This window comes from Saccopteryx bilineata, chromosome 9, assembly GCF_036850765.1.
Source record: "Saccopteryx bilineata isolate mSacBil1 chromosome 9, mSacBil1_pri_phased_curated, whole genome shotgun sequence".
Taxonomy (NCBI): Eukaryota; Metazoa; Chordata; class Mammalia; order Chiroptera; family Emballonuridae; genus Saccopteryx; species Saccopteryx bilineata.
In genome coordinates, this window is record NC_089498.1 from 19,379,540 (window position 1) to 19,402,089 (window position 22,550).

The following is a 22,550-nucleotide window of genomic DNA, read 5'->3' on the forward strand; positions in this document are numbered from 1 at the left end:
GATGAATAAAGACTCACCCACCACCAGCCCCTGCTCACTGGTGACTAGAACTAATTCCTAGTAGTTACTCAAGGATGGAAGCCCCTAAAGTAAAACTGCTTCTGAATTGGGTCACCTGCAACATCACATTCTTCTTTCTCCTAAATTGTTCCCATCAACATATAAGCATTACTTAACATATATTTTTAATAAATAAAACATCTCTCTTATTCCCATATCACTTTCCAAATATAGCCCAGCCTGACCTGTGGTGGTTCAGTGGATAAAGTGTCGACCTCAAACTCTGAGGTCACCAGTTCGAAACCCTTGGCTTGCCTGGTCAAGGCACATATAGGAGTTGATGCTTCCTGCTCCTCTCCCCCTTCTCTCTCTCTCTACTCTCTAAAATAAATTTTTAAAAAAGAAAAAAAAAGAAAGAAACCAAATATAGCCCAATTTCTCTGGTCTCCTCCAGAGTAAAACTCTTAGAAAAAGTTTTCTGGACTTGCTGGCTGCACTTTTTCCCTTCTCATTTTCTTCCCAAGTCACCCCAGTGGGACTTTCATCCCCAACAGTCCCTTGTCAACCAAAAAATTGAAAAAGCCAGTGATCAATCCTTTGTCCTCATATTGCTTAAACACCCAGTAGCATTCAATATATTTGACCACTGCCTTCTTTCTGAAGCCTCCCCCGCCCACCACACCTCCCTAACAGTAGACTTGTCTGATTCCCTTCTTACCTTACGGCTGTTCTTCCTCAGTCATTTTTGCTAGCTCCACCCCCACTACCAGACCTTCAAAGACAGGAGTCCCCTAAGGCTCTGTCCTCAGTCCTCTTTTTCTATTCACCCAGTGCCATTGGTGACCTGGTCAGTCTAGCTGGTGGTTTATTGGTTGTATTAACATATTTTGCAGACAAACAGCTTTTAGTTTAATTAATTCTTTTGGTTTTCTAGTTCATTGATATTTTTCTTTCATATTTTTAATATTTCTTTCTATATTATCTATTATTGCAAAACAAATTACCTCAAAACTTACCAAAGTGAAACAACAAGCATTTATCTCACAGTTTCTGTAAGTTGGGAATCTGCATGGCTTAACTGGGTGCCTCTGCTTCAAGGACACTCAGCAGGCTGCAGTCAAGGTGTTGCTGGACTGTGGTCTCATCTGAAGATTCCACCGAGTCCAGAGCCATTTCAGGCGCACTCACATAGTCGGCAAGATTCACTGGTTTGTGGGCTATCGGACATAAGGCCTCATCTTCTTGCTGACTGAGACCAGCAGCCTCTCTCAGTTCGGTGCCACACGGGCCTCTCCCCAGGGCAAGGCACACACGGGTTCCTAGATTCCACCAGAGTGATCAAGCGAGAGACAGCAAGAGAGATGGAGTCAATCACTTTATAGTCTCAGAATTGACATTTTACCACTTTTGTTATAAGCAAGCTACTAGATTCAGCCTAATGCAAGAAGAGGGGAATTACATAATGCATGAATATGAGGAGATGGGGGTCATAGGGTACCTTTTTGGAAGTTTCCTCCAACACCTTTCTTTTACTAACTTTTGGTTTAAACTGCCTAATTTTCTAGTTTCTTTCTTTTTTTTTTTTTTTTTGTATTTTTTTGAAGTTGGAAACGAGGAGGCAGTCAGACAGACTCCCGCATGCGCCCGACCAGGATCCACCCGGCATGCCCACCAGGGGGCGATGCTCTGCCCACCAGGGGCGATGCTCTGCTGCATCCAGAGCCATTCTAGCGCCTGAGGCAGAGGCCACAGAGCCATCCTCAGCGCCCAGGCCAACTTTGCTCCAATGGAGCCTTGGCTGTGGGAGGGGAAGAGAGAGACAGAGAGGAAGGAGAGGGGAAGGGGTGGAGAAGCAGATGGGTGCTTCTCCTGTGTGCCCTGGCCGGGAATTGAACCCAGGACTCCTGCACGCCAGGCCGATGCTCTACCACTGAGCCAACCGGCCAGGGTAATTTTCTAGTTTCTTTTTTTTTTTTTTTCAGAACTGCTCTTCTTTATTTAGCAGTTACAGGTGCCAGGCAGCCTCTTCTCCCAAGAACCTGGGATTCCAGACACTTGCTACCACCATTTTACAGATGGGGAAGCTGGACTTTGAAGTGCCAGCCAGGACAGAAGCCGCTCCGTGACTTGGCTGGAGTCAGGTCTGGCAGTCTCCAGAGGCCACACTTCTGACTATTGTGCAATCCTGCCCCTTCATGGGTGTCCAGGGATGTGGATTGAGGCTGTTGAGGCAGGATGTCTCAGCATTCCACGCCATAGCGGTCAAAGTGGCGCAGCAGCAGGCCTAGGTCAAAGTGCACAGTGCCACCAGCGGTTGTGTGCAGGCGATAGTGGTCGGCCCCACTGTAGATGGCATCCGCATGCAGCAACTGAGGCCCACCACCCACAAAGACCCGTGCCAGCTGCTCCCGCCAGCTGCCCAGGGGCTGCCAGGTAGGACAGTCCAGCTGGTGGGTGCCTGGACTGCTGGGCACGTGGCAAAAGCCATAGCCTGCAAGTTGGCAGCGGCCAAAGCTATCCTGAGACCACACCTGGAGATGGAGCCGGGTCCAGCCTTGGAGGCCTTTGGTGGCAAAGTGCAAGTCAATAGGGTGGGACCAGTAGGTCATGTCCCCTATTTGGGGGGTGTCCACCTGTGTCTGGCCCTCCCGTACACCTGACAGGAGCCCCTGCATGGATGCCCCACTTGCAGAAGAGGCTACTTTCTGAGAAACCAGTGGCCCCTACGATCTGCCCGATCACGTGCACCTCGGCTCTGGCCCTCTATTCCCCATCTCCTTCCTTCTCTCTGCACGAACTGGCTTCTCCTTCAGCACTCCACCATCTTGGATGCTTCTCTCTTTCTTGTCCTTTCTCTGCTCTCCTTAATTTTCTAATTTCTTAATGTGGAAGTTTAGATCACTGACTTTGACCTTTTTTTTTCCTAAAGTAAGCATTAAAAGCTAAATTATTCTATAAGAATGCCTTCAGCTGTATTCCCCAAATTTTTATGTATTTTCATTATCATCATTTCAAACTGTTTTCTTGTTTCACTTATGATCTCTTTTTCTACTGTGGATTACTTAGAAATGTAGTGTTTACTGTTTAAATTTCAAATATTTGTAGACTTTCCAGATAACTTTCCATTATTGCTTTCTAATTTCTTTGTGGTCAGAGAACATACTGTATATTATTTCAGTCATCTTAAATGTATTGAAACTTATTTTATGGCTCAGGATACAGTCTCTCTGGATGAATGTTCCATTTGCACGTGGAGGTGTGGTCTCTAAGTATCAACTAGATCAATTTGATTAGTGTATTTTGAACATCTGTTACTATGTGTATATGGAGTTAGAATTTTTGATAAATTGACCCTCTATCCTTGTTTTATATTCCTTGTTTCAAAGTCTACTTTCTGTGATTTTAAAAAAAGATTTTATTTATTGATTTTAGTGAGAGGAGGGGTGGGGAGAGGAGTGGGAAGCATCAACTCATAGTAGTTGCTTCTCGTATGTGCCTTGACCAGGCAAGCCTGGAGTTTGATTTTTTAAAATATATTATTATCATTATTATTATTATTATTATTATTATTTGTATATTTCTGAAGTGAGAAGCAGGGAGGCAGAGAGACAGACTCCCACGTGCACCCGATTGGGATCTACCCAGCATGCCCACTAGGGGGCGATGCTCTGCCCCTCTGGGGCGTTGCGGAGGGGGGGTGGAGAAGCAGATGGGTACTTCTCCTATGTTCTCTGATCTGGAATCGAACCTGGGACATCCACATGCTGGGCTGACACTTTTCCACTGAGCCAACCAGCCAGGGCGAAGCCTGGGGTTTCAAACCAGGTACCTTAGTGTTCTAGGTTGACACTTTATCCACTGTGCAACAAGGCCAGGCTACTTTTTGTTATGTTCAGATAGCTATTCCAGCTTTCTTAAAATTAGTGTTTTTATGGTATATCTTTTTCTATTCTTTATCTCTTAGTCTGTCTATGTCTTTATATATGAAGAGGAATTTTTTTAGACATATTGTTGGGTCTTGCTTTGTTTTTTTTTTTGTTTTTTTTTTTTTTTCATTTTTTCTGAAGCTGGAAACGGGGAGAGACAGTCAGACAGACTCCCGCATGCGCCCGACCGGGATCCACCCGGCACGCCCACCAGGGGCGACGCTCTGCCCACCAGGGGGCGATAATCTGCCCATCCTGGGCGTCGCCATGTTGCGACCAGAGCCACTCTAGCGCCTGGGGCAGAGGCCACAGAGCCATCCCCAGCGCCCGGGCCATCTTTGCTCCAATGGAGCCTTGGCTGCGGGAGGGGAAGAGAGAGACAGAGAGGAAAGCACGGCGGAGGGGTGGAGAAGCAAATGGGCGCTTCTCCTATGTGCCCTGGCCGGGAATCGAACCCGGGTCCTCCGCACGCTAGGCCGACGCTCTACCGCTGAGCCAACCGGCCAGGGCCGGGTCTTGCTTTGTTTTTAACCCAGTCTGACAATCTCTGTCTTTTAATGCTAGTCTTTTAAATAGTTTAGATTGTCTGTATTTAATATAATTTTAATATGGTTGAATTTAAGTCTACCATCTTGCTATTTGTCTGATCTATACTTTATTCCCTTTTCTCTCTTTTTCTTCTGTCTTTTGTATTGCTCAAGTATATTTTATGATTCTTAATTTCCATTTATGGCTTATAAACTATACTTCTTTGTTTAATATTCTAGTTCTAAATCTAGGACTCTAGTTATAGATATGTATGTTAGAATTTTTCTTACTGTCCTCAGTCTCTGTTCTTTTTTTCCTTTTCTCAATCTTTTTGTCTCTCTCTTTAGCTTGGACAGTTTCCACTGATTTGTCTTCAGGTTCATGGACTCTTCTCTGTCATCCTCAATTCTGCTATTTAGCCCACCCAGTGAACTTTTTATTTTAGATATTGAATTTTTTATTTCTAGAATTTTGAATTGATTCTTTCCCCCCATTTGATTCTTTTAATATTTTTTGCTTTAGGAATAGAGGCAGAGGCGGGATCAAAGGGACCAGAGGGAAAGTAGAAGAGAAGATGGGATCAGAGAAGGGAAAGAGATTAATGAAATTATATATACATAATACAGCATTATAGAGAACAGGACAGCAAATCCTGGAGGGAAGAGGTGAAAGCAGTGGCAGGGAGGGGGCAAGGGGGGCCGAAGGGGCATAAGGGAGTGGGGGAGATGTATTCGGTGGGACACTTGAATCTATGTAAACACAAATTTAAATCATAAATTAAAATTTTTTTTTCTGCTTTGTTGATATTTCCTAGTTTTTTATTTGTTAAAGTGTATTTTCATTATACCATATGATTTCCTTACATGTGGAATCTAAAGAGCAAAATAAACTAACAAACTAACAAAAGATAGAAGCAGTCTTACAGATACAGAGAACAGACTGGTGGATGCCAGAAAGGGGGGAGGGTGTTGGTGGGCTGGGTGGAAAAGTTGAAGGGATTAAGAATTACTAAACCTGACCTGTGGTGGCGCAGTGGATAAAGCATTGACCTAGAATGCTGAGGTCCCCGGTTTGAAACCCTGGGCTTGCCCGATCAAGGCATATTCGAGAAGCAACCACTACAAATTGATGCTTCCTGCACCCCCCGAACCCCCACAACCCGGTTTCCTCTCTTTCAGTCTTTCTCTCTCCTTCCTCTAAAATGAATAAATAAAATCTTAAAAGGAAAAAAGTAAGTACTAATTGGTAGTTACAAAATAGTCACGGGTCTCTAAAGTAGTACAGCAAAAGGAATATAGTCAATAATATTCAAATAACTATGTATGGTGCCAGGTGGGTGAAATATCAGGGGAATTGCTTTATAAAGTATATGATTGTCTGTCATGTGTACACCTGAAACTAATACAAAATTATGTTGAGTGTAAACGGTAATTGAAATATTTTCCTTTACCTCATTGAGCATATTTATAATAGCTGTCTAAAAGTCCATGTCTAATAATTTAAATATCTTTGTCATTTCAGCCTTGGCCTCTGTTGATTATCTTTCTCCTTGAGAATGGCCATATTTTTCTTTTTTTTTTTTTTTACAGGGACAGAGATAGAGAGAGAGAGGGATAAATAGGGACAGACAGACAGGAATGGAGAGAGATGAGAAGCATCAATCATCAGTTTCTCGTTGCGACGCCTTAGTTGTTCATTGATTGCTTTATCATATGTGCCTTGACTGTGGGTCTTCAGCAGACCGAGTAAACCCTTGCTCAAGCCAGCGACCTTGGGTCCAAGCTGGTGAGCTTTTGCTGAAGCCAGATGAGCCCACGCTCAAGCTGGCAACCTCGGAGTCTCGAATCTGGGTCCTCTGCATCCCAGTCTGACGCTCTATCCACTGCGCCACCACCTTGTCAGGCCATATTTTTCTTTTTTTGGGTGGGGGGTTCTGTATTTTTCTGAAGCTAGAAACGGGGAGAGACAGTCAGACAGACTCCCGCATGCGCCTGACCGGGATCCACCCGGCATGCCCACCAGGGGCGATGCTCTGCCGCGACCAGAGCCACTTTAGTGCCTGGGGCAGAGGCCAAGGAGCCATCCCCAGCGCCCGGGCCATCTTTGCTCCAAATGGAGCCTTGGCTGCGGGAGGGGAAGAGAGAGACAGAGAGGAAGGAGAGGGGGAGGGGTGGAGAAGCAGATGGGCGCTTCTCCTGTGTGCCCTGGCCGGGACTCGAACCCGGGACCTCTACACGCCAGGCCGACGCTCTACCACTGAGCCAACCGGCCAGGGCCATATTTTTCTTTTATAAGTAATTTTAGATTGTGTCTTGGACTTTATGAATATTATTTTGGGGGGACTGTGGATTCTGTTCTAGGCCTCCAAACACTGTTGACTTCTGTCTGTGAGTTTTTTGGTTTGTTTGTTTTGTTTGTTGCTTAATCCCTTCACCCTTTTTACCCCTAACTGTTGAATTTTTATTTCAGCAGGCAGTGGTTGGAGCTCAGATTTCATTCAGTTCAGGTCTTTTAGCCTTTGCTGCAAGCTGCTTTGAGTTTGAGCTGAGCATGTGGGATATCAGCACATTTCCTAGAGATCCAAGGGAGGCAGTGGGCAACTATACTTACCCACCTGAATCCTTATCTTTTTTATAATCTTTGTCCTGCTCATTTGCTGTTTGGGGAGTAAATAAAATTAAAAGAAATCATGATTCTCATTCATCTTCAAGCTCAGACCAGGTTCCATGGCCTGGCTTAGCTCAAGAAGCCATAAAGAGCCACATGTGCTGTGGTAAGGGATTTGAATTTATGTTGACTTTAAAGGGAAGCCACTGAAAGATTTTTAAGGAGGGACGAATTAATCATAATTACATTTTAGCACAGTGGCTTTGGTTGCTCTGTGAAGGATGAGAGTGGGGCAAGACTAGAAGCCGGGAGACCTAGTAGGATGTTGCTGAGTCAGTCTGGATCTGGGCAGAAGATGACAGTGGATATCAAATGAGGGTTTGCATGAGATAAAGAAGGAAAAAGATGTCTCCAGATAGGAAAGAAAGCATAAGAACAGAACGAAGGTGGGCTGCTTATGGCATACGTTGAGAATTGAGGCTTGACCTGTCTCCGTGTATCAATTTGTGTTGGGTGCCTTGGGGAAGTAAGGCTAGATAAAGAAGGTGGGGCATACCACAGAGAGCCTTGAAGCCTGGGCAGAGGAGTTTGGACTTGATTTGATGGGCATTTGGGAATTGCAGTAGGTTTTTAAGAGAGGAAGCAACATGATGAGAAATGTGTAGGAGTGATTGACAGAGGAATGAAAGATGGATAAAGAAAGGAGAGCCTGGAGCCAGAGAGATAGCTAGGAGGCTGCTCTGGTATTCCAGGGCACAAAGAGACGAGGCTTTGATTAGAGGGATGTCTGTGGGATTGGTGAGAAAAAAGTAGATATTATAAACAGTTCAGAGGAAAAAAGGAGAGACTGTGAACTTTTTTTTTTTTACATTTAGAAATGGAGATAGAGTTATTATCCATCCAAGAACTGTTATTCTTGTAGAATTTTTGAGAGGCTGAAATGAAATAATATATATTAAATCACAAATATTTGAGATTTATAGAGATATATTTACCACTATATTTAACTCCTATAGTGGGTTGCCAGTTACCAAAGTAGAGAGATGGGATTATCCATTGGGAAGTTAAATAAGAATTTGACAGAGACCTTATATCAGAAAATATTTTACCTTTTTTTATCAGAGAGGTATGTAATGTGACCCTGGAGTCATAACCTACTAAGTTTTGAGCTTGACTCACATTTAATAGCTATGGACAAGTTACGTTACCTCTCTGTTCCTTATCTGTAAAATGGGGATAATTATAATAACTACCTGATTGGGCTGTTAGGAAATTAAAAAGATAATATATGTAAAGTGTTCAGAACCAGCAGGTCTCATGGTAAGGGATGAATAAGTATTGGTTGCTATTATTTTCCTGTTGTTATTTTTGAGTGAGTACATTATATGCCTTCATTCTCCCAAGGCAAAAGACAACCCGAGGTAAGTAGCCCTTCAGAGGAGTGTACTGTGTGATCACCTATCCTGCTCCAAATACAAATCTCAGTTGATCACTTTCTGTTAATCAGTTTAAATGCATGTTCACATAATCCATGAAATGGCCCTACAAGCTCGTTCCTATTATTTATTTATTTATTTATTTAGTGATATAAAGAGAGAGAGGGACAGACAGACAGACAGACAGGAAGGGAGATGAGAAGCATCAATTTTTTGTTGTGACATGTTAGTTGTTCATTGATTGCTTTCTCATATGTGCCTTGACTGAGAGCTCCAGCCAAGACAGTGACCCCTTGCTCAAGCCAGTGACCTTGGGCTCAAGCCAGTGACCATGGGGTCATTTCTATGATACCACACTCAAGCCAGCCATCCTGTGCTCAAGCTGGTGAGCCCACACTCAAGCTGGCAACCTCAGGATTTTGAACCTGGGTCCTTTTCATCCTAGGCCAATGCTCTATCTATTGTACCACTGCCTGGTCAGGCTGATTTCTGTTATTATTATTGCCAGTTTATAAAAAGGTAATAGGTTCAGAGAAGTTAGTGAGTTCCCAGGGTCACACTGCTAGTCTGTGCTATATCAGGGACTGAGAGTCAGATTTTTTTTTTTTTTACAGAGAGAGGGATAGATAGGGACAGACAGATGGGAACGGAGAGAGATGAGAGGCATCAATCATTAGTTTTTCGTTGTGACACCTTAGTTGTTCATTGATTGCTTTCTCATATGTGCCTTGACTGTGAGGCTACAGCAGACCGAATATCCCCTTGCTCAAGCCAGCGACCTTGGGTCCAAGCTGGTGAGCTCTGCTCAAACCTGATGAGCTCACGCTCAAGCTGGCAACCTTGGGGTCTTGAACCTGGGTCCTCCGCATCCCAGGCCGATGCTCTATCCATTGCACCACCACCTGGTCAGGCCTTTTTTTTTTAATAAGATTTTTTTCCCATTGATTTGAAACAAGAATAGAGAGAGAGAGAGAGAGAGAGAAAGAGAAGGGAAGATAAGGTAGAGAGAGAGAGAGAAACATCAACTCGCTGTTCCATTTAGTTATGCAATCATTGGTTTCTTGTATATGCCCTGATCGGGTTTTGAACTCACAACCTTGGTGTGCCGGGACAACATTTTATCCACTGAGCCAGGCTTTTTATTTTTTATTGAATTTATTGGAGTGACACTGATTAATAAAATTATATTGGTTTCAAGTATACAGTTCTATAATACATAACCTGTGTATTGCATCGTGTGTTCACCACCCCAAGTCAAATCTCCATCCATTGCCATTTATCCCCCTCCCTTTACTTCTACTTCCTCCCAGTCCTGAGCCAGATCTTTCTGATTGTAAAGATCATGCCCTTAGTCACAACTGTAATAAATAAATAGTTTGCTTTGAGCCCTGACCGGTTGGCTCAGTGGTAGAGCGTCGGCCTGGTGAGCAGGAGTCCCGGGTTTGATTCCCAGCCAGGGCACACAGGAGAAGCGCCCATCTGCTTCTCCACCCCTCCCCCTCTCCTTCCTCTCTGTCTCTTTCTCTCTTCCCCTCCTGCAGCCAAGGCTCCATTGGAGCAAAGTTGGCCCGGGTGCTGAGGATGGCTCCATGGCCTCTGCCTCAGGTGCTAGAATGGCTCTGGTTGCAACAGAGCAACGCCCCAGATGGGCAAAGCATTGCCCCCTGGTGGGCATGCCGGGTGGATCCCAGTCGGGCGCGTGCAGGAGTCTGTCTGACTGCCTCCCCATTTCCAACTTCAGAAAAATACAAAAAAATAAATAAAAATTAAAAAGCTGGAAAAAAAAATAAATGATTTGCTTTAAACTAAATTTATCATTTTAGTTCATTGGAGGACTGTGAAAACCAAATTATACAATGAAGTTAGAATATCAGCTTCCTGGTATGGCATGAATCCTTAGTGGTAGAATGTGCATTGGTGACTGCAGTAATAACAGAGAATTTCTGTAACAACAACAAAAAGTCATAGAACTTTTACATTGGGATATAGCAGGGATCGGCATAGATGACCCAGCCTGCTGCCTGTTCTTGGACAGCCTCTGAACAAAAGATGGTTTTCACATTTTTAAATAGTTTGAGGTAGGGAAGAAGAAGAATCTTTTGTGCTATGAAATGCAAACTTTAGTGCTCATAAATAAAGCTTTATTGAAATAGTCACACTTACTTTTTTTACATATTGTCTATGACTACTTTTATACTACAACAGCAAAGTTGAATAGTTACAACAGAAATTGTGTGGCCTTCAAAGCAAAAAGTCTTCATTGTTTGGTTCTTTTCAGAAAGAGTCTGCTGATGCTATTCTAAGGGAACCATTATCCAAGTATTTATATATATATATATATATATATATATATATATATATATATATATTTTTTTTTTTTTTTTTTTTTTTTTTTTTTTTTTTTTCCTGAAGCTGGAAACAGGGAGAGACAGTCAGACAGACTCCCGCATGCGCCCGACCGGGATCCACCCGGCACGCCCACCAGGGGCGACGCTCTGCCCACCAGGGGGCGATGCTCTGCCCATCCTGGGCGTCGCCATGTTGCGACCAGAGCCACTCTAGCGCCTGAGGCAGAGGCCACAGAGCCATCCCCAGCGCCCGGGCCATCTTTGCTCCAATGGAGCCTTGGCTGCGGGAGGGGAAGAGAGAGACAGAGAGGAAAGCGCGGCGGAGGGGTGGAGAAGCAAATGGGCGCTTCTCCTGTGTGCCCTGGCCGGGAATCGAACCGGGTCCTCCGCACGCTAGGCTGACGCTCTACCGCTGAGCCAACCGGCCAGGGCCAAGTATTTATATATTAACAGCACCTCATTGCTTGCTTTTTTATTTATTTTGAGAGAGTGAGAGACAGAAAGGGAGAAGAGGGGGAGAAAAGAGGATGAGAAACATTAACTCATAGTTGCTTTCACTTTAGTTGTACACTGATTGCTTCTTGTATGTGCCTTGACTGGGGCTGGACACTGGAGAAGTGTCCCCTTGCTCAAGCTGGCAAGCTTTGGGATCATGTGGATGATTGCTACACTCAAGCCAGTGACCCTGTGCTGATGAGCCTGCACTCAGAGGCAGCAACCTTAGGGCTTCGAACCAGTGACCTCAGCATTCCAGGTCGACGCTGTAGCCACTGCACCACCGTCAGAAGTTCAATGATTGCCCTTTTATTTTTCTTTGACAGAGACAGAGTCAGAGAGAGGGACAGACAGACAGGAAGGGAGAGAGATGAGAAGCATCAATTCTTCATTGTGGCACCTTAGTTGTTCATTGATTGTTTTCTCATATGTGCCTTGACTGGGGGGCTGCTGCAGAGCAAGTGACCCCTTGCTCAAGCCAGTGACCTTGGGCTCAAGTCAGTGACCTTTGGGCTCAAGCCAGCAACCATGGGGTCATGTCTGTGATCCCACACTCAAGCTGACAACCCCGTGTTCAAGCTGGTGAGCCCGTGCTCAAGCCGGTGACCTCAGAGTTTTGAACCTAGATCTTCCGCGTCCCAGTCCGACGCTCTATCCACTGCGCCACGGCCTGGCCCTTGTTGCTTGCTTTTTAAGGGAGTTTTTTTTGGATGTTACTCATGTTTCCAAATCATTCTTAGTTTTTTTTCCCCCAAATCAAGTATTGTATCCTACTTTAAATAGCAGAAATCTTACCTTTTATAATTAGATCTCTTTGAATAGATTTGAATAGATATTGCATTTCTTTTCTGAAAATCACCAACTGTAAGAATCATTAACTCAGGAGATACAAGATGATATTGCAAAGGGTCCTTTTAAAGATAACTACATAATTATACTTGAATGTTTCAGCATTTTATTTCGCTGTTATTTTTATTTTCAGTATCTTTATACTTTTTTCCTCTTGTTTCACTCCCCTATTCCAATTTAGAGTAACTTAAAGCATTAATTTGCGTACTTCAGTCTGTTTGTGAAAGGACACAGAACTGTGAAGCATCTGATTTGCTCTTTTTTGCAAGATTTGAAACGGAGCTTGCATTTATTTTGACTTATGAACTTACAAGAGAGTAAAGCAACAATCAGACTGAATATAATTCCTTAGAAAGAAATTGTAACTTGGCCCTGGCCGGTTGGCTCAGCGGTAGAGCGTTGGCCTGGCGTGCGGGGGACCCGGGTTCGATTCCCGGCCAGGGCACATAGGAGAAGCGCCCATTTGCTTCTCCACCCCCGCCCCCTCCTTCCTCTCTGTCTCTCTCTTCCCCTCCCGCAGCCAAGGCTCCATTGGAGCAAAGATGGCCCGGGCTCTGGGGATGGCTCCTTGGCCTCTGCCCCAGGCGCTGGAGTGGCTCTGGTCGCGGCAGAGCGATCGCCCCTGGTGGGCGTGCCGGGTGGATCCCGGTCGGGCGCATGCGGGAGTCTGTCTGACTGTCTCTCCCCGTTTCCAGCTTCAGAAAAATACAAAAAAAAAAAAAAGAAAGAAAGAAAGAAATTATAACTTAATTTTCCTTTTGCTGGACCTGATAAAGTAAAGATTGATTTCAGAGCATTTGAGGGATGTTGTGTTAATGATTTAAACATGAAGTTATAATCTCAGGCCACAGGCTTCTTGATTTGTGATTGTCAATATTATGAGGCCAACTAACTCTTGAGCATGTTTTAACGAGTGAGAACATTTATGTAGCAAATTAAATTAATTAAGTAACTGGAATGGTTTTTAATGCTTTAATCATGACAAAATTGTAAAGAGCCTCCTTCATTTAAAATATCTAATTTTTTCTTTCTTCTTCTTTTAATTTTTCCACTGATATGAGAGAGAGAGAAGCATCAAGTCTTTGTTCCACTTTGTTGTTCCATTTAATTATGCACTTACTGATTGCTTCTCCTGTGTGCCCTCAGTGGATGCTCTATCCACTGAGACACCCAGCCAGGGCTCTTTCATCTTTTTTAAATAACTTGCTATAAATTTGGAACTTTTCCTTTCTTGTGATCACATTTCAGGCTTTATTTTGTTAATTCTACCCTTCAAGAAAATTTCATTGTGTTTCTGAAGTCTGTTACTGTCTCAAGCACACTTTTCAGGAGAACTAATCTCTTTGTCTTGTCTTACACATTAGGATAGAGTCAGTTATTGTAGATTTTCTTGTAGGGTAACTTTGTGTAAACTGGAAAGTTTATACCTTGATTAAACCAATCTTGGAGTTCAATGAGCTGTTGAGATGAAATGAGTAACCTAGTTAATGGATAACTATAGAAGTCTTGGCATCTCATGTTTCAAACTGTTTCTGTTACTTCAGTTCATAGAGTTGCCAAAAATCCATTGGTACAAAGCAGTTCCTATACATTGTTTTACTTTGTCTAAAGATACTTATCTATGGTTCTTATTTGCACATCAGTCTGTTATTTGATGACACAGAAAGAAAACACAAGTTAAAGTGTAAAATAAGGACTCTGCCTCTCCTTCTAGTGCCCCTCACTTTACCTCCTTTCTCTTCTCTTCTCCCATTTAAAATTTCTCTCTACAGATCCTAACCCAGGCTTGACTATTGCTAAAAAGTAATCAAATTTTAGAAATTATCTCACCCTCAAATATTTCTCATTCCTTCCCAGCTCATAAAAAGGATATAGCAGGTATATTAATATTTACTAAGGTATTGATGGCAGCTTCCTATTGTGCCTTCTTTTTTATTTTTCATTGGAGTTTTTTTTTCTTAAGTGAGAAATGGGGAGGCAGAGAGGCAGACTCCTGCATGCGCCCCAAATGGGATCCACCCAGCAAGCCCCTTATGGGGCAGTGCTATGCCCATGTGGGCCGTCGCTCCATTGCTCAACAACCAAGCTATTTTAGTGCCTGAAGCAAGGCCATGGAGCCATCCTCAGTTCCTGGGGCCAGCTTGATCCAAAAGAGCCATGGCTGTGGGAGGAGAAGAGAGAGAAAGAAAAGAGAGAGGAGAAGGAGTGGAGGACAGATGGTTGCCTCTCCTGTGTGCCCTGACCAGGAATTGAACCTGGTACATCCATATGCTGGACTGATGCTCTACTGCTGAGCCAACCAGCCAGGGCATAATTGGAGGCTATTTAGCCCAAAGAAATAAAATTCTAATGATTAAATAGACTCCGAGGCAATATAATTTGCTAGTAGAAGAAATATTTGACCTGACCTGTGATGGCACAATGGATAAAGCATTGACCTAGAATGCTAAGCTTGCCAGTTTGAAACCCTGGGCTTGCCCTATCAAGGCACATACAAGAAGCAACTACTACGAGTTGATGCTTCCCGCTCCTCTCCTCACCTTTCTCTCTCTCCTCTCTCTAAAATCAATAAGTAAAATCCATTAAAAAAAAAGAAGAAGAAAAAAAGAAATATTTGCAGGCAAGAAGGTCTCTCTGGCTCTTTAAAACACACCTGGTATGTCACTACACTAGAAATAGTTCCACTAACAAGTTTGATTTTTGTTAAATAACTTGTACCACAGGGCTTTTCTCATGGTTACATCCATGCCTGTCAGTCTATCTATGTATAATTTATATCTAAACCATCTCTTCTTATGTGGTTTGTGTGCTGAGGCACAATGAAATCACAATCAGGAAAGGGAAATCTTTGCTAACCTATTCATAGCTCAGGGTCACCGTGGTTACATTGCCATAAAAAGGATAACAGGATGAATGTAAAAGTGAAAATGGCAGATCAACAGTTAGCCTTAGGGAGAAAAGTGGGTCCTGACATGTAGACACCAACAGGGAGAAGTCTATCCAGGGACTACCCAGCATTCTTGCTTGGTGACTACTGCCACCTGCTTCCTGGCAAGCCCTATCAAGACCAGAAGATGGCTTTGGCCCCAGCACTCTGCAATGCCCTAATATGTGCATCTAGTATAAGGGTTTAGCAGCTTTCACAAGGCCTTTATTGTCATCTCCTACTGTTAGGAAATTGGAATTGTTCAGCTCTTTCTACTTTGAAAATGGTAAAGAAGTAGGGAATTTTTTTTTTCTTCTTCTTCAGGCTAGAATAAGATTTCAGCCCCTTAAACTAGACGATCAAGTAACAGTTCCGGTGCTTACCCATGGACCAGAGGAGCTTGCTCCCTTTATGCCCTATTGCTTACGCACTGTTTTAAGATATGGTACTGGCTTCTCTTCCACCCATGCCTTATAAGGGTAAACAGAGAAAGACCATGAAATGGCAGTGATGTGGAGGAATCAGCTGGCCATGTTTGTGTCCTTTGTTTTAGAACGGAAGTTCCTGCCCATCTTAATGGAGAGCCAAGTAATTGTCCTGGCGGCAGTAGAAAGAGCCCTCTGCCTGGGAAACAAAATCCTGGTCTTGAGAACAGATCTGTCTTTCAGTAGCTGTGTGACCTGGGATTGGCCTCTTGTAAATTTTACTTTTCTTATTTATACTGCAGAGTTAATAATATTTTTTTTTTCTATCTACCTTGAATTCTTGTGAGACTCAAATGAGATAATAGGCACACAAATGCTTTGCAGATAAAGAGGCTTACAAATGCACATAGCATTGCTTTAGTGTACAGCATTTTATGTCTGGGCTGTACTGTAGCTGCGTATTTTATCCTAACAAAAATCTGTCCCCTGTCCATAGGGGCTGTGTAGAGAAGGGAAACCAAAATCAGAACAGAGATGATCTCCCCAGAGCTACAGGGGAAACACAAGGCTGAAAAGTAATTGGTATAAGATCATAATTTACCTATGCATTTTTTAATGATGAATTTCATAAAAAATTAATTACACTTAATTATTTAATTCTCTAAATGGCTTTTGGAGAGGAAATCCTGCCTGTCAGGCTCTGCCACGTCAATCTAATTTCTTTATTACCTCAACAGAAATTATAATCTCTGTTGACTCTGATCCACACGTGTGACAGTAAGCTGTATTCATGAAACGTTACAAGAAATCAGCCACTCTTCTATTGAATTTCTCTCAGTAGTGAAATAGAGTGCTAGGTCCTGCAATTCAGGAACAATGAAGAGATGTTAGCAAGGACATAAAAGGGCACGCGAACAGTGCTAGGTCTATATTTCGCCTCTTATTTCCTCACTGACTGGACCAGCAGGGCTATGAGGGCATGAGGCTCTCCATGTTACCCGTGGGAATCTATTCACTTCAGTTCCCAAATAAATGGGAATCCAAGATGGGAGGAAAAGTAGTTCCTCTGGATCCTTTTTTTCAGTGATTGATTTGGTGAAGCCAAGTGTGTATTGTATCGTTTAATCTTTGCCCTTTTTTCTCCCCAAAATATCTAACATCAGAACTGAAGGTACGGAAGTACCGCCTTGAAGAGAGGAAGAGCATAGGGGAACCAGTTAGATGACAGAGGGAATTTAACACCGTAATTGATATCTCCATCTCCATTTGAGTCCGGACTGTAAGAGGAAATGAAATAAAGAGCAAAAGAAAGTTGGATTAGACATAATAAAAGTCTGGGGCACAAAGGCTTCTTAAATATTGGCAGGAGGACTTACCTATCCCTGTGTTTGTTTGTCCAGTGTGGTTTGGCACAGCCACTTTTGTGGATGGAATATTGAACTAACTGGCATACCTATGTGTAAGGACCTCTGGGTCTAAATCTTCAATATTTTCTTGATTCTTTTAAGAGACTTTAAAATTACACTAATATATATATTTTTAAGCTTAAGCAATGGAAGTTAATTTAGAGACTTTTTAAAAATGTTACTGGCCATTAAACTACTGGCTCTGAAGTAGTAAAGACTGAAATCCTTTTTACTGACAAATAAGGAAGCAAAGAGCTGGCAGAAGTAATGCCATTCACAAAGCAGAAGGAAAGCTCTGGGTTCTGCTTGACTGGTGGTGAAGGGCAGAACTCCGTTCCTGTAGTGGGCACATCACCAAAGAATCCGGATGTTGAGGGGAGCTGCCGTTGGGAATGGTCTGTGAGACTTGTCCCCAAGCCCTTGGTCTCTGAGCTTTGGAGGGCAGAGGTGTGTTTCCTTTCAGATTCTATTTACATACATTTACCTCTTCTCTTCTAGTGGGGGAAGATTTTTATAGTATACGTTTATTTTTTTTTCCAGCTTCCTTATAAAATAGATTCTTCAGCCCTCTTATTCCTCCCACTTTGAAAACTTAAAAAAAAAAAAGCTTTATTGAGATATAATTTATATGCCATATAATTGATTCATTTACAACAATTCAATTGTTTTTGTATGTTCTCAGGTACACAACCACCACCAAAATCAATTTTAGAACATTTTTTCTCACCCCAAAAGAAACCTTCAACTCATTACCAGATAATCACTAATCTACTTTTCTCTCTCAGGATTTACTTATTTTTGGACATTTCTTTTATTTGTTTGTTTATTTATTTATTTGTTTTTTCTGAAGTTAGAAGTGAGAGGCAGTCAGAGACTCCTGCATGTGCCCAACCAGGATCCACAATCATACTCTCTAGTATTTACCTAAATGAGTCAAAAACTTCTGTCTGCAGCCTGACCTGTGGTGGCGCAGTGGATGGAGCATCGACCTGGAAATGTTGAGATCGCCAGTTCGAAACCCTGGGCTTGCCTGGTCAAGGCACATATGGGAGTTGATGCTTCCAGCTCCTCCCTCCTTCTCTCTCTCTGTTTCTCTCTCTCTCTCTCCTCTCTAAAAATGAATAAATAAAAAAATTTTAAAAAAAAGAAATATTAAAAAAAAACAAAAAAAACTTCTGTCTGCATTCATAACAGCTTTGTTTATAATTGCCAAAACTTGGAAGCAACCAAGATGTCCTCTAGTAGGTGAGTGGATAAATAGATTGTGGTACATCTAGACAACAGAACATTTTTTGGCACATAAAAGAAATGAGCTAACTATGAAAAGGCATGAGAAACCTTAAATGCATATTATGAAGTAGCCCTGGCCGGTTGGCTCAGCGGTAGAGCGTCGGCCTAGCCTGCGGAGGACCCGGGTTCGATTCCCGGCCAGGGCACACAGGAGAAGCGCCCATTTGCTTCTCCACCCCTCCGCCGCGCCTTCCTCTCTGTCTCTCTCTTCCCCTCCCGCAGCCAAGGCTCCATTGGAGCAAAAATGGCCCGGGCGCTGGGGATGGCTCTGTGGCCTCTGCCTCAGGCGCTAGAGTGGCTCTGGTCACAACATGGCGACGCCCAGGATGGGCAGAGCATCGCCCCCTGGTGGGCAGAGTGTCGCCCCATGGTGGGCGTGCCGGGTGGATCCTGGTTGGGCGCATGCGGGAGTCTGTCTGACTATCTCTCCCTGTTTCCAGCATCAGAGAAATACAAAAAAAAAAAAAAAATGCATATTATGAAGTGAAAGAAAGCAATCTGAAAAGTCTATATACCATGATTCCAACTATAGATTAGAGATGACCCTTGAATAACATGACTTTGAATTGCATAGGTCCACAAATTTTTTATATAAATACTATTTATAATAGTATTTCTTATGATTTTTTTTTCTTGGGTTTTTTTTTTTGGTATTTTTCTGAAGTTGGAAACGGGGAGGCAGTCAGACTCCCGCATGTGCCCGACTGGGATCCACCCGGCACGCCCACCAGGGGGCGTCGCTCTGTTGCAACCAGAGCCATTCTGGCGCCTGAGGCAGAGGCCACAGAGCCATCCTCAGCACGCGGGCCAACTTTGCTCCAATGGAGCTCTGGCTGCGCGAGGGGAAGAGAGAGACGGAAAAGAAGGAGGGGGGGGAGGGGTGGAGAAGCAGATGGGCACTTCTCCTGTGTGCCCTGGCCGGGAATCAAACCCGGGACTCCTGCACGCCAGGCCGACACTCTACCACTGAAGCAACCAGCCAGAGCCTTTCTTATGATTTTTTAAATAACATTTTTTTGGCCCTGGTTGGTTGGCTCAGCGGTAGAGCATTGGCCCAGTGTATGGAAATCCCGGGTTCGATTCCCACTGAGGGCACACAGAAGAAGTGACCACCTGCTTTTCCACACCTCTCCGCCCCCTCTCTCTCCCCTCCTGCAGCCATGGCTGGAATGAGCAAGTTGGCCCTGGGCACTGAGGATGGCTCCATGGCCTGCCTCAGGTGCTAAAATAACTCAGTTGCCAAGCAATGGAGCAGTGGCTTTAGATGGGCAGAACATCGCCCCCCAGACAGGGGTTGCCAGGTGGATCTTGGTCAGGGCGCATGCAGAAATCTGTCTCTCTGCCTCCTTACCTCTCACTTGATTAATAAATAAATAAGTAAATAAATAAAAATTTCTTTTCTCTAGCTTACTTTATTATAAGAATACAGTATATAATACATATAACATACAAAATGTGTTAACTGTTATTGGTAAGGCTTCCAGTCAACAGGAGGCTGTTAGTAAAGTTTTGGTAAAATCAAAACTTCTACACAGATTTTCAACTGCATGGCGGTTGTGGGGAGTCGGTGCCCCTAACTCCTGCATTGTTCACAGGTCAGCTGTATATGACATTCTGGAAAAGGCAAAACTATGGAGAAAGTGAGAACAGTGGTTGCCAGGGTTGAGCTGGGATAGAGGGATGAACAGGCAGAGCACAGAGGATTTTTAGGGCAGTGAAACTATTCTGTACAATACTGCAGTGGTGGATACATGTCCTTCTATGATACATTTTCCAACCCATACAGTGTACAACACCAGAGTGAACCTTAATGTAAACTCTGGGCTTTGGGCAATAACGATATGTCAATGTAGGTTCAGCAATTGAAACATATGCAGTTCTGGTGCAGGATGTTGCTCCTGAGGGAGTTTGGGGAGGGGGACAGGAAGTATTTGGGAACTCATTATTTTCTGCTCAGTTTTGCTGTGAACCTAAAACTGCTCTAAAAACTGGTCTTTTTTTTTTTTTAGCGTTATCAGTTTTCAGTTGTTGAAATTCTTTTTTTTTTTTTTTTTTTTACAGAGGCAGAGATAGACAGGGACAGACAGACAGGAACAGAGAGAGATGAGAAGCATCAATCATCAGTTTCTCGTTGCGCGTTGCGACTTCTTAGTTGTTCATTGATTGCTTTCTCACATGTGCCTTGACCGTGGGCCTTCAGCAGACCGAGTAACCCCTTGCTGGAGCCAGCGACCTTGGGTCCAAGCTGGCGAGCTCTTTGCTCAAGCCAGATGAGCCCGTGCGCGACCTCGGAGTCTCGAACCTGGGTACTTCCGCATCCCAGTCCGACGCTCTATCCACTGCGCCACTGCCTGGTCAGGCTTCAGTTGTTGAAATTCTTAACTTCTTGTCCTCTGTGATTTGACCTTGGGTATTTTTTATCGTTTTGCCTTTTAGTGCCCTTTGTTACAGTCACCTAGCACAGCTGTTTTCTGAATATGCATCTATTTTATTCTCTGTCCCCAACCACCACCTTGACTCTACGACTCTGCTGACATAGTTCATTTACCTGGAGCACTTTCTGCTTGTATCTGAAAATTCTCACCATCCTTCAAAATTTGATTTAGATGCCACCTTCTCCAAGAAGTCTTCCCCAAAGAGAATAAATGTCACGCACCCTATTACTCTCACACTTGGTGCCCCTAGCTTCCTAAAAGCAGGGACAAAATTTCCTTCCTTTCTAATTCTCTTAGTCCCCCTTGGAGTCCCTTCCCTTGCACATTAAATGTTTTCATTAAATTGGCAAGGTGAAAGGGCATTTCTCGAACTGAAGAGTGGAGATTAAATCCTGATATACATCAGAGGTCTGTGAATTCTCTAAAAGAATTTTCTAATGTGTTCTGATTTTAATGATAATTCTGAATCACTTGAATTCACATTATAATCACATTGCACTGCTGAATTTCAGTGTTCATGTTTGCATTTGAGAAACACTGAACTAAAACATAAGAGAATGTATGTAAATTTCTGATTATGAAGAATGTTGACTGTAAGTAACCATTCATCTTTGGAAAGTATAATTGGTTTTACTCAGCAGGACTCTAACCAGCAGGGTAATATGCTTCTTAGTTACTTCCTATTGGTAGGTAGAAGAAAGTAGTTAGGAATGGTTTTATCTGTGTTCACTGCTATATCTCAAAAAAAAAAAGGAGGAAAGGGCAGGAAGAATGAAGGAATAGAAGGGCCTTCAGGCATTAATAGTAGAGTTTTGAAGGGATGATATAAAGATTTGGCCAAGGGTGGAAATGTCTTTATCACTCTATTTTCCTAGATTTTATTTTTATGACCTATTTCAGTGAATAAGGGGAATGGATAAGCCCTTGAAATCAGCAGGTTCCTTGACTCCAAAAGTTAGTGTTAATTCAGATTTGATAGCGCCCTTTCACTATATTATATGTTCTCTCAGAATCTTTGTGCTAAATGAGTCAATCTAGACTTTAGACTTCTGTACCATTGCAAAACTCGATAAAAATCTTCCAAATCCTAATTTGTTAAAAAGAATCTTGTGACACACACAATAATTGATATAAGCAACTCATAGGCAGGTTAAATATGTTCAACTCTCTCTTTCACTTATGCACTTGGTTTTTCACCTTCCAAAGCAACTCATTTTTTTTTTAATTTTTTTTTTTTCTTTTTTTTTTTTTTTTTTTTTTTTTTTTAGAGAGGAGAGAGAGTGTGAGAGAGAGAGAGAGAGAAGGGGGAGGGAGGAGCAGGAAGCATCAACTTCCATATGTGCCTTGACCAGGCAAGCCCAGGGTTATGAACCGGCGACCTCAGCGTTTCCAGGTCAACGCTTTATCCACTGTGCCACCACAGGTCAAGCTATTTATTAATTTTTAGAGAGGAGAGAGGGAGAGAGAGAGAGAGGGAGGAGGAGCTGGAAGCATCAACTCCCATATGTGCCTTGACCAGGCAAGCCCAGGGTTTTGAACCGGCAACCTCAGTGTTTCCAGGTTGACGCCTTATCCACTGAGCCACCACAGGTCAGGCAGCAACTCATTTTTATCAAGTTTGTTCAAACAAATCTAGATCCTTCACTTGTTTCCTTACACGCACAGCAGTTTGCTTCTCGGGAAGGTTGATTACTGCTGACATCCAGACAAGAATATGAGGATGCAAATAGCCAGGTGTTGCCATTATCACTGCACAAAGTAGAAGTCATTAATGCTGAATTACGATAAACCCCTCTGAACGGCATCTACTTGAGTAAGTTTCTAAAAGTGGGCTTGGATTTATTTATTGTGTTCATTTCCCTGAAGCTGTTTGGAAATC

General features: G+C 43.1%; 1 protein-coding gene and 1 pseudogene across 4 annotated transcripts in view; one reads left to right on the forward strand and one right to left on the reverse strand.

The window, feature by feature from the left end:
- TANGO6 (transport and golgi organization 6 homolog) overlaps positions 1-22,550 on the forward strand; it is a 219,086-nt gene that overhangs the window by 126,121 nt on the left and 70,415 nt on the right. The window lies entirely within an intron of this gene.
- LOC136313124 (B9 domain-containing protein 2 pseudogene) lies at positions 1,979-22,415 on the reverse strand (annotated as a pseudogene).